Source organism: Anolis sagrei, chromosome 2 (assembly GCF_037176765.1).
Source record: "Anolis sagrei isolate rAnoSag1 chromosome 2, rAnoSag1.mat, whole genome shotgun sequence".
NCBI classification, from domain to species: domain Eukaryota; kingdom Metazoa; phylum Chordata; class Lepidosauria; order Squamata; family Dactyloidae; genus Anolis; species Anolis sagrei.
The window spans coordinates 171,958,056-171,977,474 of NC_090022.1; the positions used below are offsets into that span (position 1 = coordinate 171,958,056).

Here is a 19,419-nt window from a genome sequence, read left to right on the forward strand (position 1 = left end):
GTACCAAAATCAATGGATGCTCAAGTCCTATTATATATAGTAACATAGTAAAATGCTGTCCTTTATATAAAACAGCAAAATCGCGGTTTTCCTTTTGGAAAGTTTTTCAATATTTTCAAGCCATGGATGGTGGAATCTATGGACACAGAATCCATGGATATGAAGGACTGACTGTGTAAAGAAATAATGGTTATTGACATTCCCTTTTGGGTTGTTGTAGGTTTTTTCGGGCTATATGGCCATGGTCTAGAGGCATTCTCTCCTGACGTTTCACCCGCATCTATGGCAAGCATCCTCAGAGGTAGCATCCACTATGGCAAGCATCCACTACCTCTGAGGATGCTTGCCATAGATGCAGGTGAAACGTCAGGAGAGAATGCCTCTAGACCATAGCCATATAGCCCGAAAAAACCTACAACAACCCAGTGATTCCGGCCGTGAAAGCCTTCGCCAATACATTGACATTCCCTTCATTTGGAATGCAAAGCACTTCACGTTTATATTTCCACTGTTTCCTTTAAACGCCAACATTCAAGGAATCTTTGGCTAGTTCATTTTCTTGTCTCAGTACTTTAGTTTCAACATGTGTCATGTTTATTTCTGTTGTAAAGGGATGCCACTTTACAGACTGAAATATGAAACAGGCTTAACGTTCTGCAGCTCTTGCTATAACTGGACTTGAAAGGGCTCTGATCATAGTTTCAGATCTCAGGGTCGTCCAAAATTGCTTCCCAAACAGCATCTGTTTATAGAACATTTATAGCAAGATGGTTTTTTTTTCAGCCTTGTTGTAGGGTAGTTTGGAGGACGTATACTGTATATTCCCGTGACCTTCTGCTGTTTTTAATGCCTTGAGGAGGCTCAAAATGTTGTTGATTGTTGTCAAGTTAAATTTAACTTTTGGTGAGCATTGAATGAATTGCTTTCAAAAGCCCTGGTCATTAGTCTTGTGAATCCAGAGCCATGACTGAGACAATCCACCTGCAATGTGGCTTTCTTCTTTTCCTACTGTCTTCCACTTTATTGTCTTTTCCAGTGGGTCATATCTTCTCACGGGAAGCCCAAAGTATGACAGCTTCAGTTTAGTCATCTTCACTCATACTGGGGGTTATTTTTGCAGTCTATGGTATCCATAGAACTCTCTTCAGGACCGTTGTTGTTGTTGTTCTTCTTCTTCTTCCTCCTCCTCCTCCTCCTCCTCCTCCTCCTCTTCTTCTTCTTCTTCTTCTTCTTCCTCCTCCTCCTCCTCCTCTTCTTCTTCTTCTTCCTCCTCCTCCTCTTCTTCCTCCTTTTCCTCCTCCTCCTCCTCCTCCTCCTCCTCCTCTTCTTCTTCTTCTTCTACTTCCTCCTCCTCCTCCTCCTCCTCCTCTTCTTCTTCTTCCTCCTCCTCCTCTTCTTCTTCTTCCTCCTCCTTTTCCTCCTCCTCCTCCTCTTCTTCTTCCTCCTCCTCCTCCTCTTCTTCTTCTCTTTTTCCTCCTCCTCTTCCTCCTCCTCCTCTTCTTCTTCTTCCTCCTTCTCCTCCTCCTCTTCTTCTTCTTCCTCCTTTTCCTCCTCCTCCTCCTCCTCTTCTTCTTCCTCCTCCTCCTCCTCCTCCTCCTCCTCCTCCTCTTCTTCTTCTTCTTCTTCCTCCTCCTCCTCTTCTTCTTCCTCCTCCTCCTCCTCTTCTTCTTCTTCCTCCTTTTCCTTCTTCTCCTCCTCCTCTTCTTCTTCTTCTTCCTCCTCCTCCTTTTCCTCCTCCTCCTCCTCCTCTTCTTCCTCCTTTTCTTCCTCCTCCTCCTCCTCCTCTTCTTCTTCTTCTTGTTGTTGTTTTTGAGTATGTTTATGTTTATTTATACCCTGCCTTTTCTATCCACAAAGGAGATTCAAAGCGACTTACGATAAAAGCATTTCAGTACACTTTAAAATCCAAAGATAACCGAAGCCAGCACTTTGATGCTATGGAGACAAAATAGTTTTCTTTTTTTCCCACTAATGTTGCTTTATTTTGTTTTTGTTTTTTATCAAGTGATCTTTGTAAAGTGGCAAAACAAAAGAGGTGTTCCTTGACAGTTCAAGACTTTTTAGCTCAATTTGTAACCAATTGTTTTAAACTTAAACAGTATTTATTATTTATTTATTTGCTGTACTTGTATACGGCTTTTCTCAGCCTTTCGGCGACTCAAGGCGGTTTACAAGCAGCAAGTCAATACACATAATATTGAAATGCAAATAAAAAACATTAAAATACAATATAAAACCACAACAGAAACAATTAAAACCAACATCATTAGCGTCTCCTTGCTAAAGCATTGTCCAACTCCATCGTCTAGTCGTTCCATTTTCTATGTCAATTACTCTGCATTTGTAAACACTTGCTCAAACAACCATGTCTCAACTTTCCTCCAAAATGTTAAAAGGGAGGGAGCCGATCTGATATCCCTAGGGAGGGAATTCCATAGCAGAGGGGCCACCACCGAGAAGGCCCTGTCCCTTGTCCTCACCAACCATACTTGTGATGAAGGCTGGATTGAGAGGAGGGCCTCCCCAGACGATCTTAAAGTCCTAGATCAGAGGTTATCAACCTTCCTAATGCTGTGACCCCTTAATACAGTTCCTCATGTTGTGGTGACCCCCAACCATAACATTATTTTTGTTGCTACTTCACAACTATAATTTTGCTATTGTTATGAATCGTATTGTAAATATCTGATATGCAAGATGTATTTTCATTCACTGGACCAAATTTGGCACCAATACCCAAATTTGAATACTGGTGGGGTTGGACGGGGATTGATTTTGTCATTTGGGAGTTGTAGTTGCTGGGATTTATAGTTCACTCAAAGAGCATTCTGGACTCCACCAACGATGGAATTGAACCAAACTTGGCACACAGCACTTCCATGACCAACAGAAAATACTGGAAGGGTTTGGTTGGCAATGACCTTGAGTTTTGGAGTTTCAGTTTCCCTATATCCAGAGAGCATTGTGGACCCAAGCAATGATGGCTCTGGGACAAACCTGGCACAAATACTCAATATGTACAAATGTGAACACTGGTGGAGTTTGAGGAAAATAGACCTTGACATTTGGGAGTTGTAGTTGCTGGGATTTATAGTTCATCTAGAATCAAAGAGCATTCTGATCCCTACCAATGATAGAATTGGGCCAAACTTCCCACACATAACCCCCATGACCAACAGAAAAGACTGTGTTTTCTGATAGCCTTTGGTGACCCCTCTGACACCCCCTCATGACCCCCCCCCCCCGGGGTCCCGACACCCAGGTTGATAAACACTGTCCTAGATGGTTCATAAGGGGAGATGTGTTCGGGCAGGTAAATTGGGCCAGAATCATTTAAAATTATTTGAAATTATTGTTTGAATACTTCTTCTATGCCAATAAGATTTAATGCCAAACTAAGTAAGATGCATTTTTTTTTCTGTTCCTGAATAATAAAACAACTTCCATTTTGTAAAACTGGAAGTAATGGGTAACAGATAACAATTTTTGAAAACTGAATATTGATTCAGTTTTCAAAAATTGTTATCTGTTACCCATTACTTCCAGTTTCTGGATCTGCATTACAAAAGTGTAATAAAATCGACTATAAGGCAGTGCAGTGATGCCTTTGTCAATAGTAAATATCCTTTTGGTCAGTGTTGTCGCATATTCTAAGTGAGGTTGTCATTCTGTATCTCAGACATCAAAAGAGGAAATAATGTCCTTTTAGAGCAGGGGTCCTCAAACTTTTTAAACAGAGGGCCAGGTCACAGTCCCTCAAACTGCTGGAGGGCCGGATTATAATTTGAAAAAAACATGAATGAATTCCAATGTGCACTGCACATATCTTATTTGTAGTGCAAAAAAAACCACTTAAAAACAATACAATAATTAAAATGAAGAACAATTTTAACAAATATAAACTTATTAGTATTTCAATGGGAAGTGTGGGCCTGCTTTTGGCTGATGAAATAGGATTGTTGTTGTTGTGTGCTTTCAAGTCGATTCAGACTTAGGTTGACCCTGAGTGAGGCACCCGGGCCTTAGTTTGAGGATCCCTGTTTTAGAGTGTTCAATTTGGCAGCCTTCAATCCAGGTCTGGGGAACCTGTAGCCTTCCAGTTATTGTCCGAATTTGATTCTCATTCGCCCCTGATCCTATGGCCCGTGATAAGGAGGATTGGTGTTGCAGTTTACCAAAATCTTGAGAGGCAAGGTTTCCCCCTTTTGCACCTTAATAGTTGTATGTCAGGATGGCCTGCACAGTTGAACTTTTCAGGGTATGGAGGAGCAATCTTCCTTTTTTTGTGTGTCAGGAGCGACTTGAGAAACTGCAATTTGCTTCTGGTGTGAGAGAATTGGCTGTCTGCAAAGACGTTGCTCAGGGGACGCCTGGATGTTTTTGATGTTTTATCATCCTTGTGGGAGGCTTCTCTCATGCCCCTGCGTGGAGAGGTGGAGCTGATAGAGGGAGCTCATCCACACTCTCCTCGGATTCAAATCTGTGACCTGTTTGAATCCTTCAGTCCTGCCGGCACAGGGGTTTAACCCACTGCGCCACCGAGGGCTCTAGCAATCTTTCTACTTAAGTTGTATCGTTGGATGCATCTCTCTAGTTGTATATGTTAAATGAAACGCAAAAGTGAAGACAGATATAACTAGCACAAAAGGGCATTTTGGGAGCGTCTTTACTACAGCCCAAACAGCCAGGGCAAGAAACCTGTTCTACAGCTTTCCTAAGTGGTTCTTTTTTTGACTGTGAAGAGAGAGAAAAGATAAATACCTGGCTGTGGAACGGCACTAGTTGACTAGCGCTTGTGCTGTCAACCAAGAAAACTCTTCCCATACTTCCCTGCAAATAACTTACTCCTATTTTTATCTCATTAGAGTCTTTTAATCGTTTTATCCTGTACATGTGGCCCAACCACTGTTATGGTGATTGTACTTATTGGAATGTTATTTTATGACTATATATATTTTTTCTTTATGTAATTTTGATGATCTAGGGAAGTAATGCTACCCCTCTATTCCGCTTTGGTTAGACCACACCTGGAGTATTATGTCCAATTCTGGGCACCACAATTCAAGAGAGATATTGGCAAACTGGAATGTGTCCAGAGGAGAGCAACTATAATGATCAAGGGTCTGGAGAACAAGCCCTATGAGGAGCGGCTTAAGGAGCTGGGCATGTTTAGCCTGAAGAAGAGAAGGCTGAGAGGAGATATGATAGCCATGTATAAATATGTGAGAGGAAGCCACAGGGAGGAGGGAGCAAGCTTGTTTTCTGCTTCCTTGGAGACTAGGACGCGGAACAATGGCTTCAAACTACAAGAGAGGAGATTCCATCTGAACATTAGGAAGAACTTCCTGACTGTGAGAGCCGTTCAGCAGTGGAACTCTCTGCCCCGGAGTGTGGTGAAGGCTCCTTCTTTGGAAGCTTTTAAACAGAGGCTGGATGGCCATCTGTCGGGGGTGATTTGAATGCAATATTCCTGCTTCTTGGCAGGGGGTTGGACTGGATGGCCCATGAGGTCTCTTCCAACTCTTTGATTCTATGATGATGATGATGATGATTATTATTATTATTATTATTATTATTCACAAGGCAGTTTACACAACGTTTTCAGTGCTGTAGCCTCTGGGTTTTGAGTAGACACTGAGCCAAAGCTTCAGGTGGAAAGCTGTATTTTTTTTCCTACTTCACTGTGAGTAAAACACTACCATCCACTAGGTAGCCCTATGGCATTAGGCAGCAGGAGAGGGCACCTCAGGTGAGAGGTGTCAGTTGAGCAAGGAGTGGCAGCAAGTTTTTGGAGGAAATTGTTCTCTTTGCCACTAGATCCTACCTAATTTAGCAAGCCAACATCAAGTAGAGTGCAATATGTGGTACCATGGCCAAAATTAGAAGATTGCATTGCTAGTTTGTTTGGCTTCCCTGTGTACAGGGGGAGCTCAACCCATTACGCAAAGTAAGCATTTGCAGTATAGTTGATTTTGCCCAGGGGCGCTCTTGAGATGCTCTTGGGGGAAAACAGACCTATGTGAGTTGCAGTTACTGGGGTGTATAGTTCACCTACAATCAAAGAGCATCCACCAATGATGGAATTGAACCAAATATGGCACACAGAACTCCCACGACGAACAGAAAATATATATCAGTGATTGGTTGGGGGGTGGGGGGGCAAAATACTGTTTGCTTACCATTGAAAATTACCTAGGGCCGCCTCTGCTTGTATAACATTGGTGACAAGGTCTGTGTGCCATTTTGAGCTTATCTTCAGGCAACTAGATGGCTTGGCTTCACCGTACCAATCCTGCAAATGTGTTTCTCACAAGGAGCTTTGCAGTGGGACAGATGTATGAAGCATTCCCTGCTTCTGAACTGAAGAGGTTGGGCCCTGCTCGTGTGCCTCTCTGAAGGCATACGAGCCATTAGGTAGCTCTGATTCCCCAGTGATATGTACAGGAGCTTTTGCTCTTATTAGTTTTTGCTTGATGACAAAATTCCCCAGAGTTTGGGTGGGGAGCAAAGGAGCTGCCCTCTGGTTCATTGCTATGTAAGTATCCACTTCCTGCTGCATCAGCGGCAAAGGGCTTAGATAAGGACATTGGAAATATTCGGAGAATTTGGTTCAGATGCTGCCTTTGGGATCCTAGCATTCTTCCCTGGAGAGGAGATGCTTACACTGAGATTTTTTCCCCTTATAGAAACTCACAGATCCCCATCTCCAAACTTTGAAGGCTGACTTTTCTAAGAAAGTTATTTCCATCACATGCCAATGGCCACATACAGATTATTTATTAACCTGCAGCTCTCATTTGGGTAGCAGTTGTAACATTTGAAAAAGTTATTTAAAAGTTGATGACTACTTCAACTTTTGTGGTTTGTGGTATTTCAACAGTATTTCAAATACTGTTTTGAGTATTTTCTGATTTTGGGTTTTTTCAGAATTTAAAATACTGTATTTGTACCGTATATTCTGGCATATATGATGACTGGGCGTATAAGGCGACCCCCAACTTTTCCAGTTAAAATATACAGTTTGGGATATACTCGCCGTATAAGACTACTGTAGCGAGGGAGAGAGACTATTACTTTATTTAAGAAAAACCTCTTTGCTCTTATACTGATTCAGTTTCTTCTTTTATATTAGCTGGGACTTTCTGTGTGCTGTTTAACATTTGCACAGGCACTGAGACACACACTTCTGTATAACAAAGTAACATAGTTTATAACTTCTGGCTCCAACACTTGTGGTTACATTTGAGTTTTGTTGCAATCTTGAGGCTTACAGTCAGTATAATATACTTGGTTTACTTTTCTGAAATAGACTTTCAATGTTTCACATTCACAAACACGTTACTTGCTTTACACACTCTTGACTGAAATTATATTCTGACTAAAGAACCACTGGCTTTCTTTATGTTCCTAAAACTTGAGCTCTATTTAACTAACTGCTTCTCTATATCAGAAGTCTTTAACACATCTTCATAACTGCTTATTTCTAACAGGAGTTCCTAACTCTTTTCTCTCAGAAGTTCCTAACTGTCTCTCACAAACAGGAATCCCTAACTCCCCTCACAAACAGCAATTCCTAACTCTTTTCTCTCACAGAAGTTCCTAACTGTCTCTCACAAACATGAATCCCTAACTCCCCTCACAAACAGCAATTCCTAACTCTTTTCTCTCACAGAAGTTCCTAACTGTCTCTCACAAACAGGAATCCCTCACTAACACTTTTGACTCTCTAACTGCCTATTTTTAAAACCTTGGCTCCACCCCTTTGGAATGTTTAGCTCTGCTCTTCCCAACTGTCATTTTGGTCTAGCAACATTTTCAAATCCTGGGCCTACTCTAATCTGCATATGACCAATCGGCTTCCATATGCAAATGAATCCTATCTCTGCTGTTGCTACCCTGTCTGTGCCTATTCTTCCCTATCTGCCATATGTAAACATAGAGCTATACACCAAAAATTTAACATAGAGTAGCAGTTTCGCTACAACTACCCCTCTTCCAACACACACCAAATAAAAATTTAAAAAGCATCAGATTTGATTTCAATATGGTAATTTTCCTATTACAGTACCTCCTTCTCTGCCTCTCAGATCTCGCACATGCGTACCTGCTCCACTTCGCAGGTTAATACATAATACATCGCAGGTTAAAAACAGTAACATTAATTATAATCACATAGTCATATAATCATTTATGGAGCAATGAGAAGGAATTAGTAAAGGAAAATATGATCAAGTGGGCCAGGGATATAAGCCACTCTTGAAAGAATGGGAATATGTTTGGAAGACTAAGTTAAAATTTACGAGAGCTATTAACATAATAGAAAATTGGCATAAAGTATTCTATCGATGGCTTTTGACACCTGTACAGCTTTCCAAATTTAATAAAAACTGTGATAGAACTTGTTGGAAATGTGGGAAGGAGACTGGAACTTATTATCATTTATTCTGGAGCTGTAGGAAAATACAAAAATTTTGGTTATTGGTGCATAAACATACTCAAAATATAATTAAAACAAAATTTGATATGAAACCTGAGTATTACTTACTGAATATAACAGATTTAGACCTAAAGAAAAATGAAGAAAAGATCCTCTTTTATTTATCCTCAGTGGCAAGAATATTAATTGCACAAAAATGGAAAAACAAAGAAACTCCATCCAATGAAGACTGGATTAAAAAAATTACTGAATTTAGGGACTTAGACAAGCTTTCGTACCTATTAGAGGAGCAGAGCAAGGTGCCTGGCCGCTGTAATGGTCTGGATGAGGGTGAACAAACTGAAATTAAATCCAGACAAGACAGAGGTACTCCTGGTCAGTCGCAAGGCCGAACAGGGTATAGGGTTACAGCCTGTGCTGGATGGGGTCGCACTCCCCTTGAAGGCGCAGGTTCGCAGCTTGGGTGTGATCCTGGATTCATCGTTGAGCCTGGATCCCCAGGTTTCAGCGGTGACCAGGGGAGCATTTGCACAGCTCAGGCTCATGCGCCAGCTGCGCCCGTACCTCAGGAAGTCTGACTTGGCCACGGTGGTACACGCTCTGGGCACATCCCGCCTTGACTACTGCAACGCTCTCTACATGGGGCTGCCCTTGAAGACGGCCCGGAAGCTTCAGCTAGTCCAGCGCGCGGCAGCCATGTTACTAACAGGAGCGGGACGCAGGGAGCATACAACGCCCTTGTTGTTCCAGCTCCACTGGCTGCCGATCTGCTACCGGGCCCAATTTAAGGTGCTGGTGTTATCCTACAAAGCCCTAAACGGTTCTGGCCCAAAATACCTTTCGGACCGCATCTCGGCCTATGAGCCCACGAGGGCCTTGAGATTGTCTGGGGAGGCCCTTCTCTCGATCCCGCCTGCTTCACAGGCACGTCTGGCGGGGACGAGAGAGAGGGCCTTCTCGGTGGTGGCCCCCCGGCTGTGGAACACCCTCCCTGTTGACATCAGACAGGCACCCTCCCTTATGTCTTTCCGTAAGAGCCTAAAGACATGGCTATTTGAGAAGGCATTTAACTAAGTGCTACATTAATTGGTAATGACAACTGGAACGGAATATGGATTACGAGATTGGTTATGATTCTACGATGAGACGGAGCGGACTATTTAGTGTAATTATATTATTGTGTATTAGTGATATGATGATTTTTCGTTATTGCTTTATTGTAAATTGTCTTTTATATGTTGTACACCGCCGTGAGTCGCCCTAGGGCTGAGAACGGCGGTCAACAAATGCAGCAAATAAATAAATAAATAAATAAAAACAAACAAACAAACTGGAACCAATTAGGAGAGTACTTAAGAGAAAAAATTAAATTGGACATTTAAGGTGCTATGAAAGAGCTCGAAAATGGATCATATTAAGCATAAGAAGAATTGTACAACTTGTCGATCATTTTTCTGCGGACTGAACGGGAGTTTAAAATACATATCTCTACCCCCTCCTTCCCCCTCTAACCCTTCCTATCACCACCACCCCCCCATCCCTAACCTATTTGCTACCCCCTTCTCTTTACTTCCCTACACAATTTCTTACCTTTCTATCTTGATGATTGTTCCCCCTCTTTCACTGTTAAAGGAAAAGCTTATAAAAATAAAAATTAAAACAAAATATATAATTATATAGTTACAAAGTCACATAGCCGATTCCAATTGTCGTAACAGTCCTGAGGTCCGGGTTCAGTGTCTAAAGTGCTGCTGTGCTCACTAGCCGAAGGCCTGGCTCCAAAACCACAATTTTCGTTTTTTCCTAAAAGAAAGGAGAGAGGACGCCGATCTAATCTCGCTGGGGAGCGAATTCCACAAGCGGGGAGCCACCACTGAGAAGGCCCTGTCCCTCGTCCCCACCAGACGCGTTGCGAAGCCGGTGGGACCGAGAGCAGGCCCTCCCCAGTAGATCTTAAATTACGAGAATATTTGCTGCTACCACCAAGATCTGCACCCGTGGCGGCTCTACCTGGGCCCGCGCCCTAGACTTCAAGGCCCACCGCGGCAGCCCTCCTACTCGTCGTGGGGTAGCCCTCATGGCCCGCATCTGGTCATTGACTGTAATAAATATTTTTTAAAAAAAATTACGAGATGGAACGTAGAGGGAGATACGTTCGGACAAGTAAGTTGGGCCAGAGCCAGAGCTGATCAACTTGAAATTTACTCTGATGCTCCTCCTTGCACCCAAACCAATCTCACCCCAAACAGATCCCAATGCTTTTGTCCACCCAAGTGGCTAGACAGAAAGGTTTCTCACTGAGATTGAATCATGTTGCCCAGTACCCAAAGCTAGCAAAGTTATATTGGCACAGGAGACAGAAAACCCCTTGAACCCTTTTCTCCCACTTATGACAGTGAAATGCAATAATGAAAACTACTACTTAAATAGCAATTGCTTGGGTTTTTCACAACCCCCTCGATTGGTTGCCTGAGGCTGATGGTAGGAAGGGACCTGCTTCCTTCTAGTACAACTGGACATCCTTCTGCTTGGGTTGCTATTCCTGCTTTTAATCCCATTTAGCACTGATCCAATTTGTATCTATCTTAATGACCCGAGGGCACATGGTGTGCGTGTGTGAGAGAAAGAGTGTGTGTGTGTTTCTATGCTGTCTAGGTTGGGATGAATGAGCCTCCAATGAAGGCAAACAAGGAACAAGGCCGCCTTCTGTGTATGTAATGAGCTCCCTCAGACAGCAGCAACTCATGTCTTGGAAGGACCCAAACAAACCCGCCTCTGTATTATACTCGTTGAAACAGCAGCCGCCAAAAAAACTGGAGGAACCCATGTTTTGAGCCAAGCCAGTCCAAGCAAAAGTAAACCCTGAGGCTCTAAGGATGGTCCACATGAAGAGAATATGCTAGGACAATATTCCTAGGAGATGGTAACGCAAAATATCACTAGCAACACGATGCCATTCAAGGAGCCCATAGTGCTGGTTTGTCTTCATTTCCCTAGGTTGGTTAGGATCAAGCTCAAGAATGTCCTCTTGTGTATTTTTGGGAAAGGATGGCTTGGTTTGTCAATAGATTTAAATTTATTTTTAAACCAGAGATGTACTGAATCTCAATACTTACTTACTTACTTAGGCAATCCCTCATTGTCCGAGTAGGATTGTCTTCCAAGATCGGTGTACTGGAGGTGGGTCCGTAGGTGACTGTGGAGCCCTATTCTTGATCTTCTCCCGCAGTGAGGGCATTGCTTTCCAGGTGGAAGGCAGTCCCCGTCAGGGTTGGCTTGGCACTTTTCTCTCTTTCGCCCTCCATTTGTGCCTCTTCAAATTCTACAGCACTGCTGGTCACAGCTGACCTCCAGCTGGAGCGCTCAAGGGCCAGGGCTTCCCAGTTCTCAGTATCTATACCAGAGTTTTTAAGGTTGGCTTTGAGCCCATCTTTCAATCTCTTTTCCTGCCCACCAACATTCAGTTTTCTGTTCTTGAGTTCGGAGTAGAGCAACTGCTTTGGGAGACAATGGTCGGGCATCCGGACAACATGGCCGGTCCAGCAGAGTTGATGGTGGAGGACCATCGCTTCAGTGCTGGTGGTCTTTACTTCTTCCAGCATGCTGACATTTGTCTGCCTGTCTTCACAAGACATTTGCAGGATTTTTCAGAGGGAGCATTGATGGAATCATTCCAGGAGTTGCATGTGACGTCTGTAGATAGTCCACATTTTGCAGTTGTATAGCAGGGTTGGGAGGACAATAGCTTTATAAACAAGCACCTTGGGTGTCCTGATCCTCAAACACTCTCTGCTTCATTTGGAAAAATGCCGCACTCACAGAGCTCAGGTGATGTTGTATTTCAGTGTCCATGTTGACTTTGGTGGAGAGGTGGCTGCCAAGGTAGCGGAAATGGTCAATATTTTGGAATGTTACACCATTAAGTTGTATTTCTGGCATTGGAGAGGGATTGGCTGGTGATTGCTGGAAGAGCACTTTGGTTTTTTCGATGTTCAAATTATTTATTTATCATGTCAGGAGCAAAGCAAACAGTTGTATTGCATTTTTTAACAAACAAACAAAATACAAAGTTTTCAAGCTTGATATGTCCTTTGGCCAGTAGCTGGCCACTTGGAGTGCTTCTGGTGTTGTTTCAAGAAGGTCCTCCATTGTGCATGTAGCAGGGCTCAGGTTGCATTGCAGCAGGTGGTCTGTAGTTTGCTCTTCTCCACACTCGCATGTCGTGGATTCCACTTTGTAGCCCATTTCTTAAGGTTGGCTCTGCATCTCGTGGTGCCAGAGCGCAGTCTGTTCAGCGCCTTCCAAGTCGCCCAGTCTTCTGTGTGTCCCAGAAGGGAGTCTCTCATTTGGTATCAGCCATTGATTGAGGTTCTGGGTTTGAGCCAGGCCCGTAGCCAGGATTTCGTTTCGGGGGGAGGGGGGCTAATTTTGGGGGGGGGGGGTTCGGGGGGGCTGAGCTTCGGGGGGGGGCTGAGTCTGAGTGAAAGAGGGTCTACCCTAGCAAACCTTTTGTATCATTACCCCAATACCCCCATGCATATGGGATATATTGAGTATAGTGATCAGATCATGATATGAATAAACATAACAGTTTAAATAATGCACCAGTAAGGCCTTTTTGTGAACCACCATGAGTATCCCCCCCCCCCCCCCCCCCGGCTACATGCCTGGTTTAAGCCAGCCACATTTGGACTCTTGCTTGCTGAGGTGTTCTAGCAAGTGTCTGTAGATCTTCAATGTTCAATGAATCTCAATATGATCTTCCTACTCTGGCATGGACATTTTTAAAAGTTTTTCTAAAAGATTTTTTTGATGTTTTTGTGGAACCATAGGATTTCACAGAAAACCATTTGGCTGATGTGGTGTATTTGGGAAGACCTTGCTACCAATCTTGTATTTGCCATAATGCCAGTAGAGCAGTATAATGTCAGTTGCTTACTTTAAATTTCTTACTTTACTTTACTTTCATGTCAGTATGGCAATGTTGATCACATATAGTCTACAAAAAATCTCTAGTTCTTCCAGTGAGATTATAATCTGTGAAGAATCAAATCCACAAAAGTCAAACCTGGAATGTGGAGGGCCAACTGTATTTCTGATTTAGTCCCTCGGCTTCAGCAGAAGAGGCCCAAATGGGGAGGCAATTTTTGCAAAGGGGCATGTTTTAAGCAACATGTGTGAGCTCTTTTTACTAGGCTCCACATTGGACATGCTTTCTTTAAAGCAAAAACAGAGTCACGTTGCTCAATTTCTTCCTGCAAAAAAACAAATTAGCCCATGCTAAGCTAAATTGAAAAGTCCTCGTCCCAAACCATGAAGCATCTTCTGTTTCTAAACAAAGCCCTTCCTTTAATATATTGCCCTGCCTGGATTACTGGGAAAGATTAGAGGTTTTTTTTTAAAAAAAATTAAAAATTGGGCATGGCATGTGCCTATTGGCAAGAAGAGAACGCTTTATGAGCCAAAATCCACCCAGGCCTGAGGGAAGGGGTGGCGGATGGGAATTAACCACTTTTTTCCCCAGATGGGAGTAACTTTTCTCCACAAGGCTGTCTTTTTCTGTCTATGCATCTTCTGTAAAAGCCAATGGCTGCCTCTCATAGAATCATAGAATCAAAGAGTTGGAAGAGACCTCATGGGCCATCCAGTCCAACCCCCTGCCAAGAAGCAGGAATATTGCATTCAAATCACCCCTGACAGATGGCCATCCAGCCTCTGTTTAAAAGCTTCCAAAGAAGGAGCCTCCACCACACTCCGGGGCAGAGAGTTCCACTGCTGAACCGCTCTCACAGTCAGGAAGTTCTTCCTAATGTTCAGATGGAATCTCCTGTCTTATAGTTTGAAGTTATTGTTCCGTGTCCTAGTCTCCAAGGAAGCAGAAAACAAGCTTGCTCCCTCCTCCCTGTGGCTTCCTCTCACATATTTATACATGGCTATCATATCTCCTCTCAGCCTTCTCTTCTTCAGGCTAAACCTGCCCAGTTCCCTAAGCCTCTCCTCATAGGGCTTGTTCTCCAGACCCTTGATCATTTTAGTCGCCCTCCTCTGGACACATTCCAGCTTGTCAATATCTCTCTCGTAAGCAAAGATGCAGGCAAGGAAGAGTAAAAAGGAGTTGAAGAGCGCTTTGCTGAAATTTTGGCAGCAATTAACCTAACAAATTATAGTTCGTCAATTCCAACTTAATTGTCATGGCTGCTTCCAAAGGAATCTTGGAATTTGTAGTTTGCAGAGGCACTAGAGCAGCATTTCTCAACCTGGGGGTCGGGACCCCTGGGCGGAGGGGGGGGTCACAGAGAAGTATCAGAGGGGTCGCCAAAGACCATTAGCAAACACAGTATCATCTACGAGGGGTATTTTTTAAGTAAGGTCCGTTTGAACATAAGTACACAACGAAAGTATATTTCAAAAAAGTAAATTTATTTTCAGAAAGTACATACTTCACTCTATTTTTCGACATAGTTGCCAAGTTTGTTCAAACACTTATCATACCTCTGAACCAATTTTAAAATACCCTCTTCATAAAAACTTGCCGTCGCCAAAAGCCACCAAATCGTCTGTAATCAAAGAAGGGCGACCGGAGCGGTCCTCATCATGGACGTTGTCACGGCCATCTTTGAATTGTCGTACCCACTTACGCACTTTGCTTTCACTCATAACAGTATCACCGTATGTGAAAGAGTGTGGTTAAAGCTTACTGCCACCTAATCTGTGAGAAAAGTCGGGGAACGATCAATATCGGCTTAAGAGCTATTTTATAAAGGGACTATTAATTACAGAAGGCTTTATTCATTTGATAGCGTAGCGTTTACTGTCCCTGGCTTGACTTTACTTCTTATGCAGGCTGTTTGCCTTGAGAGAAACTGTATCAGGCAAGGCTTGAGGAAAACAGTAACAAGTTTATTTTAACAGGAGTATAACATGTTTAACTGTTTCTTCACAAGAGGCACAAATCTTGATTGGTTACATTAGTAAGGTTTCATGAGTAATCTCAGGCACAGACTTCAAGAGGTTTCTATAAGCAGATGTAACTCTTCTGGACAACTGTCCTACTAAAACAAATAAGCTAAAATGCTTATTAACAGAATTGGCTCCCAGCCAAAACTTGATTCTTAACTCAAAATCAATAACCCCCTGTAGTTTTATCACTACCGGGTCCTTTTCTGTAACCCCATTGGTCACCAATTAATTCCCTGAATCTCCACCCAGAGACTCAGTCTTCCCAGTAGCTCACCGGCTTACTGACTGCCACTTTTAAAAAGCTGCGCCGTGAAGAGCAGTTGGCTCCGCCCCTGTTGCTATGGCAACTCAGCTAATGCCAAGCCACCATCTCCAACAAAACATAATCCTCCATACTTACCATCCATAAACTACTGTTTAAATTACACATAACCAAAGGAATAAATTTTACACATCGTCACACCATACACTTCACAAATCTGTCGATGAATTTCTGCAGCAGGCAGGTTCCTTGTTGACAAAAACTGTATCACTGAACGAACCTCACATGCGGAGGGTGAGTTGATAGTCTTAAACATTTTTAAAGCACAGAACAGAACCGTACAGATTAGCTACAGAGCGGAAACTGAGTACAGTTGTTCACGAGGCACGACGCACGCGCACGTTGCGGTATGCGCGCGAACTAGTGTCTACAACAAAAAGGACCTTACTTAAAAAATACCCCTCGTATTAGTCATGGGAGTTCTGTGTGGGATGTTTGGCCCAATTCTATCATTGGTGTGGTTCAGAATGCTCTTTGATTGTAGGTGAACTATAAATTCCAACAACTACAACTCCCAAATGTCAAGGTCTATTTTCCCCAAACTCCACTAGTGTTCACTTTTGGGCATATTGAGTATCTGCGCCAAGTTTGGTCGAGATCCATCATTGTTTGAGTCCACAGTGCTCTCTGGATGTAGTTGAACTATAACTTCCAAACTCAAGGTCAATGCCCACCAAACCCTTCCAGTATTTTCTGTTGGTCATGGCAGTTCTGTGTGCCAATTTTGGTTAAATTCCATCATTGGTGGAGTTCAGAATGCTCTTTTGTTTGTTTGTTGTTGTTGTTCATTTGTTCAGTTGTTTCTGACTCTTCGTGACCTAATGGACCAGCCCACGCCAGAGCTCCCTGTCGGCTGTCACCATCCCCAGCTCCTTCAAGGTCAATCCAGTCACTTCAAGGATGCCATCCATCCATCTTGCCCTTGGTTGGCCCCTCTTCCTTTTTCCTTCCATTTCCCCCAGCCTCATTGTCTTTTCTAAGCTTTCCTTTCTTCTCACGATGTGGCCAAAGTACTTCATCTTTGCTTCTACTATCCTTCCCTCCAATGAGCAGTCGGGCTTTATTTCTTGGAGGATGGACTGGTTGGATCTTCTCGCAGTCCAAGGCACTCTCAGAACTTTCCTCCAACACCACAGTTCAAAAGCGTCTATCTTCCTTCGCTCAGCCTTCCCTATGGTCCAGCTCTCACATCCGTAGGTTACTACGGGGAATACCATTGCTTTGACTATGCGGATCTTTGTTGCCAGTGTGATGATTGTAGGTTAAGTATAAATCTGAGCAACTACAACTCTTGAGAAATATTTTGCACTGTTCTAGCCCTCCTCTTGTGCTTTGTACGGGCATGTGGCCCTTTGCCAGTCTTGGAGAAGGGAGCGAGTGACCATTCTCATGAAGCTCTTGAGCCAGGGCCACCTTGCTTGTTGCTATTGTTATGTTTAGTTAAAGTGGTTAAAATAGCAGGGCAGACACTGCTGAGCATTGGGTCCCAGAGGTCTAAATTAAGACATTTGGAGTGCTTATTGAGAGCGGGGCACTTTGAACTGTCCAAAACTGGGAACGAATCCAGTTCTAAATACAGCCCTAAATCAGATTTCCATCTCTTCTCTGCTTCCTGTGATTATCAGCCTGCCCACTCATACATGCAGTTTTCATATTGTATATAGTACAATATAGTATAGTAAGTCCAGCACTGTCGGATTGGGTAAGTCCCATCAATATAGAATTATGGAATGCTAATATCTAACCTGTTAAGCATGTTGGGGTTATGTTCAAAATCCTTCACATGTACCTTAGTAATAGGAGCTCCCAGTGGCGCAGTGGGTTAAATCCCTGTGCCGGCAGGACTGAAGACCGATAGGTCGCAGGTTCAAAGCCAGGGAGAGTGTGGGTGAGCTCCATCTTCATCGCTATGATACTTCATCTTGTTGATGGGAAGCTTCCCACCGGAGTGGAAATCATCTATCAGACAGATGGCAAGCTATTTAACCTCAGCAGACTGAAAACCAAAACCAAGGTTACAACAACATCTGTTATAGAACTCCAATATGCTGATGACAATGTCGTCTGTGCGCATTCAGAAGAAGACCTAATGTTTAAAAGCCACTCTAAACATCTTTGCAGAAGCATACAAGAAGCTCGGCCTGTCACTGAACATCGAGAAAACCAAAGTGCTGTTCCAGCAGTCACCAGCCATCCCCTCCCCAATGCCAGTGATACAGCTTAATGGTGTAACATTAGAAAATGTTGATCATTTCCGCTACCTTGGCAGCCACCTCTCCACCAAAGTCAACAACGACACCGAAATAGAACAACGCCTGAGCTCTGCAAGTGCAGCATTTTTCTGAATGAAGCAGAGAGTGTTTGTGGACCGGGACATCCGTAGGGAGACCAAGGTGCTTGTTTATAAAGCTATTGTCCTCCCAACCCTGCTATATGCCTGCGAAACGTGGACAGTCTACAGACGTCTCATGCAACTCCTGGAACGATTCCATCAGCGCTGCCTCCGGAAAATCCTGCAAATCTCTTGGGAAGACAAGCAGACAGCGTGCTGGAAGAAGCAAAGACCACTAGCATTGAAGCAGTGGTCCTCCGACATAACTCTGCTGGACTGGCCACGTTGTCCGGATGCCTGACCACCATTTCTACTCCGAACTTAAGAACGGAAAACGGAATGTTTGTGGGCAGGAAAAGAGACATAAAGATGGACTCAAAGCCAACCTTAAAAACTCTGGCATTGACACTGAGAACTGGGAAGCTCTGGCCCTTGAGCGCTCCAGCTGGAGGTCAGCTGTGACCAGCTGTGCTGCAGAATTTGAAGAGGCACGAATGGAGGGCAAAAGAGAGAAACATGCCAAGAGGAAGGCACGTCAAGCCAACCCTGATTGGGACCACCTTCCACCTGGAAAGCAATGCCCTCACTGCGGGAGACGATGCAGATCAAGAGTCGGACTCCATCGTCACCTACAGACCCACCCTGGAGGATTAGCTTACTCGGACAACGAGGGATCACCGAAGAAGAAGAAGAAGAAGAAGAAGAAGAAGAAGAAGAAGAAGAAGAAGAAGAAGAAGGGGTGAGCTCCCTCTGTCAGATCCAGCTCCGCATGCGGGGACATGTGGGAAGCCTCCCACAAGGATGGCAAAACATCAAATCATCCAGGCGTCCCCTGGGCAACGTCCTTGCAGACGGCCAATTCTCTCACACCAGAAGCAACTTGCAGTTTCTCAAGTCACTCCAGGCACGAAAAAAAAACTCATTAATCAGAAACATATTTGCATTCTAAAATAAAAGCTGGTAAAGCTGGATTCTGTAACCTTTCTTAATTTATTCACACCGGGGAAATTTGCATGATTCAGGTGTTGTTTCTAGTTAGAAGGGGGACCAAGAGCTCTGCAGCCATCCCTCTGGCTGCTCGGTTTTCAGCAGGCATTGCCCACGCAAACTGAACTTATTTTCACAGCCGTAAGTGCAAGAAGCCTGCTCCTTTCTTTAATTAAAAAAAATGAAAGCTGAGATTCTTGAGAAGCTGGATTCCGTGTGCAGTACAATCCACACCTTTTCTGCTTTTCCACAAAATCTCGGGATACACGGAGCTGAATATATTGTTCTCCTCATATTACAAGTTAATTTTATTTACTTATTTGTTTCTCTCCTCCACATCCTTTTCCTCCTTTGGTGCATAGTAAATATAACTGAGTTTAA

The 19,419-nt window shown here is 43.6% G+C and overlaps 1 protein-coding gene and 1 pseudogene across 3 annotated transcripts in view; one reads left to right on the forward strand and one right to left on the reverse strand.

Moving 5' to 3' along the window:
* S1PR2 (sphingosine-1-phosphate receptor 2) overlaps positions 1-19,419 on the forward strand; it is a 122,975-nt gene that overhangs the window by 50,004 nt on the left and 53,552 nt on the right. The window lies entirely within an intron of this gene.
* LOC137096202 (uncharacterized) lies at positions 1,145-1,752 on the reverse strand (annotated as a pseudogene).